Source organism: Aptenodytes forsteri, unplaced genomic scaffold (genome assembly GCF_000699145.1).
Source record: "Aptenodytes forsteri isolate BGI_AS27 unplaced genomic scaffold, ASM69914v1 Scaffold154, whole genome shotgun sequence".
Lineage (NCBI taxonomy): Eukaryota > Metazoa > Chordata > Aves > Sphenisciformes > Spheniscidae > Aptenodytes > Aptenodytes forsteri.
Window position 1 is genome coordinate 2,014,686 of NW_008794083.1, and position 11,369 is coordinate 2,026,054.

An 11,369-nucleotide genomic window follows, 5' to 3' on the forward strand; every position below is an offset into this window, starting at 1 on the left:
GCACGGGTGTTGAGACAGTAAGAAGCTCAGCACATGCACTGGGGAAAGCTGCAACCCTGCCAGCAGGGCTGGGTTGTATGTCGTTGCTATACCACCACGCAGTCTCTGAAGTCCAGGTTCCCATTAAGTTCAGCAGACCTTGGATGTGGTCCCAAATGCACAATCTAGAACAACATTTTGTCTATGTAACATTGTCTATGTCTAATAACAATATTATGTCTACATTTTCACTCTGATTCAGAGGTTTCGTCAACCTGCAAATGGCTGCAGGCAGCTCTCAGGCCAAGACAGTAATGACTCCAGAGCCATGCCTGTTTTCTTTGGCTTTTGAACAAGGGGTTCCAAACCCCAAATCTGAGCTTTGCTTAGTCTACGAGCTTTTTTCTGCCCTGTGGAAATCACCTGGAGACATGGGAGCCACACTTAAGCTTTCTCCTCCTGCACTGCCTCTCAAACCCAGGCTCCAGGCATTGCAGCAGAAACCAGAGGCATTCAGGGCCAGGATTTCAAAGGGTGCAGGCTGTGTTTGTGCACACAATATTTGAATGCACACTCATTGCATGCTTAATCCCCCTCACGTGCAGGAGAAAAGGGGTGGATTTGCATTTGTAAGACAGCTGTGGCGTGCCCCAAAGCTCGTTTGGCTGAGGCTGCCATCTCCCACTTTGTGTGTGCCTGTGGTTTGCATTTGTCCATTTTGCTGACAGCGTGGAGGAGTGTGCGGCCCCAGGAGGGATAAATTAGACTTTAATCTTTGACAGCCTGCCCTCGTGCCTTTTCTAGCCATCTGGGCACTTCCTACTCTGGCATTGCCCCTGCGCCATGGCTTCTGCCAAGGCTTGGGTGCTTTCAGCCCTGCTTGACGCTCCAGTGAGGCTTCACTTCTCTGTGCCCACGTGTAGCCTGGAAGGTGGCTCAATCTTTCCTCCCTTCCACTTCAAGGACCTGAGGCCAAAGGAGCATGTCAGGAGAAAATCCACCCTGATCACAAGCACAGAGGGCTCGATTTTCTGCAGGTATGGTTTGAATAAATGATGTCATACCTCAGGGCATTTTTCAGCATGAGATTCATGCAGGTGCTTTCACTGCAGAAGTGAACTGCTCTCTGCTGAATAAATGAGCTCACAAAAGAAATAATTAATGTAAGAGGAGGGAAGGAGAAAACTATGCTCCAACCATTGGCATTGTCTTTGCTTGGGACAATTCAACTGACTTTGTGCCCTCTGTGGCTTCATACTGTATGGCTTTTATGTAAATCTTTCTGCTTCATTCCCCACAGAGACATTCACATACTGGTTCATAGGTCCCCTGCTCTTTTCTCAGCAAAGACAGGGTGTGCATCAGCCCCAGAGTTTCTCTTTCATTCTGCTGCCAGAGAGCTCTGAAAAGAAGATTAGCAAACCATACGAACCCATCATCAGTTGCATTAGTCCACAGGGAGGGATGTTGCAATGAGTGATATCTGAGGGTGGAAGATACTTATCTCCACGGCAGCATGAAGTTTACAAATATACCAACTGTAGCACAATCACCCTTATTCTTTTTCTGGCTGAAGCAAGTGTACTGTACTTTAAGGATAACTTATAGACTGTCAGACTTGTGGTCTTTAAAGGGTTAAAAAGGCCAGAGGCAGTGTGAGAAAGCTTTTTTTTCACAACATTTCTAACAAGCTGAACAAAATCCAGGCCTTGTTTAATGAGCACATATTTTATACAAATAAGCTCAAACGAGCTTACCCATCTCTAATTAAACTAGAAAGGAAGCATTTGTCCTAATTGGACTGCATAACTGAAGAATTAATTGTGTGGCTGCTTAGAATTGCAATCTTACGGCCCAATTCACAGAAAATACCTTCATGGTAGGACATACTATATGCAAGTTTGCTCATGTCTTTTTACCAACACATAAGCCCATGTGTGATTTTGATGCTTTGGTTTTGTTTTTTAAAGAAAGACTGTTCATGCACACATACATGAGCCTTAGTGGAGGTTAAGTACAGTATTTCAATATTCTAATTAGTCCACGAGAGAATAGTTCTCCATCACTGTAATTAGGTACTCAGTTAATTCCTACAGTGAAAATGCCATGCTAACTTATTTACAAATATAAAAAAGGTGACTATTCCATTGACTTGGCTAGATCTGCAGAAACAAAAAGCATGGCATGGGAATTCATATTGCCTTCCAGTAAGGTCTGGCACTGTGCATGGCATTGCAAGAAGCTAGGGAGCTGTTGGAGTAACATCTGCTGTGTTCAGAGGGTGCTTATTAAAACAGAGGAGGAACATTGCTAAATGCCCTCTCCCTGTGAATATTGCAAGTCTCTCCTGCTCCATTTACCAACCGGAGCAAGTTTTGACGACTGACCATGCTGTAAGGCCAACTCTGCTGTGAGAGAGGAATGACATGCACCCCGCCCCAAGCATTGCTGGTGGGACTGTCAGCGCAGCTCCCGCTCCAAGATCTCTGCCGATGATACACAAGACAGAGTGCTGCACGGCTGTCAGGCACAAGCTGGGGCATGCAGCAGGTTGGCAGTCATAGGAATCTCACTTTGGCTTGTGAACTAAATACCTTCTATAGGACCCCCACCTGAAGCCTTGCTTCTCTCTGGCCAAGCTCCGGTGACTTCAGTTTAGTCCTTCTGAAGTAGTGTTTTCAAAGTAGCGTAAGTGATTTAGGTGCATGGCTGGCTTTTGAACTTTGCTGTGAATAAGATGTTGAATTCCTTCAAAAGGCCATGAAATTCCTGGACACGCTATTGAGAAACAGTAGTTGTGAAAACATCACCCTTAATGTTTTGTATGCTCTAGCATTAGCAACAATATAGGGCTAATGTCAATTTGTCTTGGCAGGGACTGAGTATAATGTAGGTCAAGACTTGAAGATTTGGCTACATATAAATGTGAACAATGGAGAATAAACTATGAAGCATTGAGTGATAAGTTTTGCAGGCTCCTTCTGATTATTCTGCTTGCAAGGAGAGTATTGTTCTGCAGCATAGGCAGTAAATATGTGTTATATTAACTGCTCAACTTTTGATTCCATTTGATCTTTCAACACATAGGAAGTTTATTTGTTAGACTCATTTCTTCTTCCTCTATCAGGTTTTCATTTAAAAGTTCCAAAAGTGCCTATCTGTCTTTTCCTTACTTAGAACTTTTTATTGCTTGAGTCACGCCTGTTTTCATTTATTTTCCAAGATGTACATGAAGTGGACAGAAAACCAGAGGATCTTCCTAAATTAGACCCAGTAAATAGAAATGCAGACCTGAATATGATACAAGTCAAAATTAAAGGCATTCCAAAAAACCAGTCTGTATCATACAGTCATTGCTGCAAATCTTGGCAGACCAAATTTAGCCTGGAAATGCACAGAACCTGGTAGAATTTTTCTTCTGGCTCCAGAGCAAAACCTCACCCTCAACCAAAAGTTGTACCAGATATGTCAAAGGTATGTGTGCACTTTTCCACACATCCTAAATTAAAGCAAAGGAACGTGAACTACAGGCACTAGAACAAAAGCTATAAGCGTACTTCTCATGGGTGAAGTTCTGCTCTTAGCACTGCAGGGTGCCACTTCTAAACCACCGGCACCGAGACTTTCTACACTTCTGGGTCCATGCTGAGAAGACGGCTGGGTCCACAGCAGCCATCCATCTTGTGGCCGGGTTTCCCTAGCTGGGACCTGACTTCTAAAACATGCCACCAAGAGCGTCTGCCATGATACTGGGATATAGCCAAAGGTAGCAGCCTGTCCACTCCTTATTTAAAGGGAATCTTTATAATGAATCTCCAATGAGAGTATGAATCAACAGTCATTCTTCGGGTTTAGTACTAAATCTTGAAGTTCAACCACCTCAGCTAAGGTTCTGTGCTCTTTAATGAGTCACTGTTAACCTAACACTTCTGTTGGCATTTTAGAGGGAAAGAAAACAGGCTTGGACCCTCCTTGCTTCTATATGGTTCAGTCGTAATGATTCGTGCCCAGGATGTTTAATAGGTGCACAGAGAGAATGAATGCACCTCCTTGTTGCAGGTAAAGCGGTACAAAACATCAGATCTACTTTCTAGGTTTTTTTTTAAAATGAAATTCTGAAGCAGTTGAGTAAAAAACATTTACTCATAGGGTATGTGGACAGTGCTGCCAAGGGCCTGTGGAGGATTATAGCATTGTTTTTAATGTGTACAACTGCCAGTGGTATGCGGCCACAATAATGGAAAGAGAAGTCCTCATGTAAAGTATCAGCTGAAACATGAGCTTTTGTATCCTGTACAAAAGAGCTCAATGGTTGCAGTCCAGTCAGTGACTTAAATGAAGAGTGTACTTCTCTGTTTGGTCTTCTGTGGGAAATAGGTTGCACTGCCAAAACCTTGACACATAATTTGGCACAGTTGGCCAGTCTGCTGCAGGGAAGGAAGATTGGAGCAGCCGGAGACCAGATTGACTCACAGTGATAGGGAAGACAATTACTCTCTTGAGAAAAGTCTGGTCTTTGCCTGGCAGTATGGTCATACTATCTGTACTATTCCTCTACTATCAGTAGAGGAAATAATACTTTACCGAGTTTAGGGCAATATATGTTAAGAACTTCTGGTTTTATCCATGGGAGAGATTGATTGCAATACGAGGTACTAGGCAAAGGGTACTTCTTATCCACCGCTCTTCATGAATACAGCATCCTAAGGCAACCATCAGTGTTTTTAATTTAGTCTCTTCAAATTATTGTGTAGCATTACTCATTGCTTTCCCAATGCAGTCTGTATATCTTGGCCTGTAGTCCATTTATCTCACCACAGGAATGAAGAGTTACAATCTGCCATCACTCACAGTGGTGTAAATGCTGAGAAAGTACTTGAGGCCAGTGGAGTCATATTGAATTTATGCAGATATAAGTGACAGCAGAATTATTAAGTGTCTGTTTAATACCAGCAAAATCCTATGTCGTTTTATGATTCAGGCTCCGGTTCTCAATTCTTTGCATTGGACAAGTTAAAACAATATTTGACACATTCTTAAACAGCAGGGTATAATTTATTACAATCCAATTACAAAAGCATCACAAGAGAAAGGAATCAATTAGTTGACTGGGAGGGCATGAAGAGCCACTGATAAGATATACAGAGCCAAAAAGGAAAAGGAAAAAAACCTCCCAAGGTCAAATACAGGAAGGTCTTGCCTTTTCATGAAAGTCATCTTTCTTTTTCAGTTGACAAATGATCATAAATTCGGCAGTGCTGAAGAAGCACCTGCTTCTCTCCAGGTCTTGGGACAGAGACAGTGTGTGCCAACTCTCTAAGGCTGCCTGAAGGTAGAGCAGGCCCAGACTATTTTTGGAGTGGTATATTGACACTGATTTATGTCTGGTATGACAGATACGGCAGAGAAGACAGATTTCTTGTTAAAAGGAGGCTCCCATGGAACAGCATGTTCTGTGTAACCCTCTCCTGCAAGAGAGCTTGGGGATACAGTGTGTGCAATCAAAATGCAGCTGCAGGCAACATATGTAATCAGTGAAGACATGTTGAGCATGGGCCAATCTCGGGAAAGCTGTAGGTGATATTTTCTCTGCATATAGATGAGGTCTGCCAGTGATAACTTGTGTCTTGAACCAATTTCCTGTTCAGAAATTGTGTGCTCAGAAAATGTTCAGAAATCATAGATTGTTCCTGGAACAGCACCTTCCTTCTCGTGAAGGGCCACTAAAAATTATGGTTGTGGGGACAAAAGAACCCAAAAAATTTCTTCACATGGTTTGTGCTTTTCTGCCACAATGAGAACGTGAGTTCACCATGCAAGACTTTCTGGAGCCAATGTAAATCATCCAAGCTGTGCTGAAAGCATTACGACTGTGCCTTTCTCACACCAATGGAGCATTGCCTCTGTCTCTCTAGAAAATCAGATCTTCTCAGTTTGGTGCTGCAGCTAGCACATAAACCTGGAAATAAGGAATCACATCATTGTGTGCATCACCTCGTCCAGGCACACCTTGAAAAGGTGACTGAAGAAAGGAGTCTGAGGTGGCTCAGAAAGCCTTCAGCCTCTCCTCTAACACACACTGTAAATCCTGTTTCTTGTCCTTTGCATCTCCCTGTTTTTCTCTTACTCGTGTGTATCTGTACAGTATTTTCAAACATCAAAACATTGTGCAGCTCTAAGTAATATAGACAAAGTCTGTGATTGTTCAGCTTAATGGCATGAGCCCATTGTTCACTTGGCTGTTGCCAACTTTCCTCCTCTGCTGTGATGAAGTTTTCAAGAAAGATCTTGCAACAACATGTCAACAGGGCAGCCTCTTTCCTGTGGAGTTTAATTTGAAAGTTTTTGTTTGGTTTGCTGATGTCTCAGTCACAGAAAACCTTCATAACATAGCTTGTGTTTGGTTTGTATTTCAGATTGCACTATTGGAAAAAGGCGGAATAAAAACTGGAAAAGACCAAAATCCAAGGGAAATGGGGTACAGTCAGATGTCTCAAGAAAAGAAAGAAAACAGCAGCAGAACTTAAGTTCAACCTCTTGTTGAGACAAAGTTTAAAATAACTTTCAACTTCTAAGTAATATCTTTCATTAGCCTAACTGTGAAACACTCAAAAACACCTATAGGTGCTTTAAAATACCTTTTTGGGAGTAGTAGAAAAATTAAAGGTGTTCTTTTAGCCTGGTTTCCTATGAGTGTGATGTTCAGACAATTGCATTCTGTGAGTGAGTGTGCATAAATACACGTTAAGAAAATATGTAAAGGGGCAGAGGAGGTAGACTTTATTAATGCCTCAAGGTGACGAACCTTTCAAAGCTGCTTCTTGGAAGCTCACCTTCAGGGCACGAAGTCAGAAGAAAGCCTGCCATGGCTATTATTTTCTTCTTTTGCTAAAATCAAAATTAGAAGAAAGGGCTAATTTTATTGTGATTAAGCTGCATGATGTAACTACTTGAACCAAAAGCACACAAAGACGAAATACATCCTTCATTCTGTCAGGGTTACCTTCTAATTTGTATTTCTATCATGTGGTACACAAAACCAGAAAAAATCAACACCCGAGTCTTCTCCTTAGCGGCCTACTTGTCATCTCCCATACTCCAGCTATGTCAGTTGAAATGGCTAGGTCGGGTAACAGTAAAAGAGGTTGCAGCACACTCTTTATGAGACAAAACGAATACTATGTTCACGGCCAAATTCTGAATTCCTCGGCATCTCTACCCTTAAGATCATTTATTTGTTCCTGGTTGACATAGGATAATGTGAACTACTTTGGATACTCCGGCAGCAAACACACCAACTTCTGTTCTGTTGCTCTAGAAAAACTATAAAAATGATGCAACAACATGATCACTGGGTCAAGAGAGAAGACAAAAAGTAATATGTGGATATGAGAAGCCAAAAGATGATAAGGCAAAGTTTAGGAGCTGTCACACTGCCTACCACTTCCACAGTTGCTACAGAGATTATAAGGTTTGGGTTTCCATTTTTAAGTTGCCTTTGGCAGTAGAAACTTAGACTACTTGAACTCTCATCCTAGAAAGAGAGAAGATCATCAAATTAAATGGAGTTTCAGGTTGGTTCTTTGTCCCACAAGCTTGCCAAAGGGAAAAGACTTCTTCAGTATGCCCCATAATTTGTCAAACTGGTATTGGCCCAAGATCCTTTGCAGAAAGAGCTACAAATCATAGAATCTCTTGCGGTGAATAAAAATGTATAAAAGGCAAATGTCTCCAACACAGACATTGGCACTTCTCCTTTGTAGTAATGACATCATTAGAAATAATTACAGATCGATGAAGCTTTGCTTGATTAGCAGAGTAAGAATCTCTGTTAAGAGATCTGTTAGATAGCAGTATTGCCTGGTATCATTAAAAGAACCATTTTTCCAAATATATCTACACTTATCATGCTCTGAAACTTAGCGCTGTGCATGTAGGACTGCTTAAATAAAAGTTCTTCAACTTATATTCAAATTAACAAGAAAATTCTGTAATTAGTTGCAATAGGAAAAAAGTGCTTTCAGATTGTGATGTTGGATTTTTAAGACCTTAACTAAGAGAGGTGAATGTGACACTTTCCTACCTGCAGTTTAGAAGACAATTTTTGTGTATCCATTGTTACATCCAGAATCGAGCATGATAATAAAAGCAGAACTTAGATAATGATTTTACTTCATCTCATTTTCAGCAAGATGTTGCAATGGTGTTTTTTCTTTCCTCCTCTGTCTTCTTTGCTCCCCACCACATCACCCTGAAGTGATCTCTCCCTTCTCCTGTTCCTCCTTATACTCCTCTTCATGTTCTTTTCATCATCAAAGTCCCCTCCTACTTCTTTTCTTTAAAAAAAAAAAACCAAACCCCACACTTTATCTTCCATGGCATGCTTCTGGCCTTTCTCTTTTGGTCTTTATTTGTTCTGTTATCTACCAAAATTTACTAACTTATCATTTGTAAAAGACTGCCAGCTGAGTAGGCAGATGAGTATGCCTTTGGTTCCTGCCTCTTTCTGCTTGGCATGGGAGGAAAGCTGGAGTGAATGAAACACAGTGATGCCATATGGGTGGTGTAGCTTCCTTTGCCATCTTGAGAAACAAATGCCAGGCAGTGAAGGACCTCGAGCAGGTAGAGTAACATTGCACTCTGCCACTATGATCTTTGGAAAAGAGTCCTACACTGACAGTTTCTGAGGAAATTACTCAGGCAGGACTCCTACCTTTGGTTGGCTGTTTGCCCTTTTACACTTTGTGAAGCTCATGGCAAGAAGTAGGGACACCAACACCAGGAATGCCAGCTCATCTCCCCACCTTTCTCCTGAGGCCTTCCTGTGCTTTTGCCAGAACCTGACTCATTAATGATCCATTTGATAGGTAGCCCTAAAGCCAGAATCCCATGGAAATGCCACATATCTGATGGGCTGTCCTGCTCGCTTGTATAAGCAGATTTTTAACAGTAATGATTTCCGTTCCAAGGCAGTCACTGCTTACCCTGAAAAACGTGGCCATACAAGCCAGATCTGGATCACCTTATTTTACTGAATATATGCACTAAAATAAATGGAGCTATTGGTCTGCTGAAGGCTTCTTGATGAGAATGAGGGTTGTATCTCTCTCAGCCTAACTCCCCATGAGGGTGCTTGTTATGGCACGGTACTCACAGGAATGCCACAACGGTCCACCAAGCCCTCTCCTCCATCTCTGACAGTAGCCAATTACCATTGCTCAAGAAAAACAGTAAGGACAAGGCAAACACCTGCAGTTCAGGGTGCTGCAGTTCAGTTCCTAATGTGGTGTCTTTGTGCTTAAACAAGGATATAAAATTAGGATCCAGTGAGGACAATGTACTCTTTAACTACCATGCAACAATTTATAGTGTGGTGCCTGAGGGCCATGTCCTAGTAGTTCCACACAATGGAGCTGTTTCACTGGGACTTCAGCTGCAAGAGTTAAGATTATTCTGTTCCACTGCCGCATCAGGTTAGCTGAGTGGCTCTGTGGAGACACAAACCCTCAGTGAAAATGGAACAGTAGTGTCCGTATTTCAACAACTTCCAATTTAGATTTTGACACTGTAATTGTTCTTTGAAAGGTTGAAAGTATATCCTTAAATTCAGCAATGTCAAACAAAACAAAGCAGAAATCCTTTGAAGCTTAGTGAATATGGGGCCAAATGTAGTTTTCAGCCAGACTTTTTTTAACTTTACTGTCCTCAGTAGTTTTACACAAGTATGACTGAAAACAAAACTGTCTCTCAAATGCTGATCTATAATAAAACTCCAGTCGATGTGCACCTATGCTCATAATGCATATGCTGGTTGAAATCTTTCCTCCAGTGTATCTGCTTGTAGAAATATTTTACCTATTGATTCCTTTACAAGTCAAACATCCATGTGATTATTTTTGAAAGCCCTGCGTAGCACTGGTAAATCAGAAGTCCAAGCTGAAGCTTTACAGCAAAATACCAATGTTAGCATCCTTCATCTTTGCTCAGAAGTCCTGCTAACATCAATAATATCTCCATCTACAAAGTGTTTCAAGATGACGGCTCAAGAAATATCCCAGGTGATGACAGATAATAGAAAGTTGGAAGGAGCACACTGCAGCCCATTTTTTCTCCTCTCTGCTCTCTGAAATGCTTTGGAGCACATCTGAAATAATTAAGATGGATAGAGCACATCTTGTTTCCTAAAAAGGTTTTAACATTTGTGGGGATTGTTGTTTCTTCTTGAGAGACTGCTACCTGTGTCACAGGTCTGATGGAGTCCTGTCAGTGTAAGGTTACTTATACAGGCTGAATCAGTATTTATGTTGCTGGCAGTCATCTGCTTCAGTACTTTTTCCACAACCAAAGGAGCTTAAAAAGACAATGGAATGGAATGAACCTCTGGTAGTTCATCCAGTGACGTTTCATTGTATATTCTGTCAGAGACAAAAAGGGATGAATGGGAGGAATTGCTAATGCAGCATACTTTCAGGCAACCAATAAATTAGTCAATTGACTAGTTGTGCCTGGGGTAATTTCTCTAGAAGGTTTAGCTGCCAAAGTTTATAGCAAACATAGAACGAAAGGAGCAAAACCCTCAGAATGATTATGTCGTAACTTACAGAAAGCACAGAGCTGAGTTGTCACATACATATATTTGCAAATGTATTTGGAGCCATTTTCCATTTTGAAACATGTTTGTGATATAAAATATGCATTTTGAGCAATGGCAATGCTAATTTCTCATTGAATTTTGTTTCTGACATTGAGGCTTTCTGGGCTGACTATTAGCAGCCAGGATGAGCAGTCATACTGAGTTCTCTTATCCTGAATTGCAACAGGGCTGGATGGTTGCAATGGGTTTTCTCCACTGGGGATATGTCTGTTCCATTAGCTGATGTATGTGCCATTAGTTGTGATGTATGCAGAATGTTGAGGCAGATATAGACATCCTTAGAGGGCTGTTAGAATTTAGGTGCATCTTAGCAACATCAAGGACAGCAGGAGACGGTGCTGCTTGGCTGGATTTGCCCTCAGTCTGTCTGACACCCAGAGCAAAACTGAGGACCAACACCTTTTCAATCCCAGGCAGAAACGTTTGCCTCCTGGAAGAAAGGAGGAAAAGACTTCCCCTGAAGCCTGTGGTGCCCTTACAGAACCATTTCACTGCTCTGCAGACTGAAGAGGAAAGATCCATCACATCAGGAGAGACGCTGGAGCTGAGTAAAACAGCCCAATCTGCCCCCCCCCCGCCAGCGCAACTAAGAAAAGGCGACAGGTGATAGCAGTAGGCAACTCTCTTCAGAGAGGCACGGAGGCACCCATTTGCCGACCGGACGCACTCTCCAGAGAGGTGTGCTGCTTACCGGGGGCTCGCATCAGGGATGTCACCGAGAGGCTACCAAGCCTCA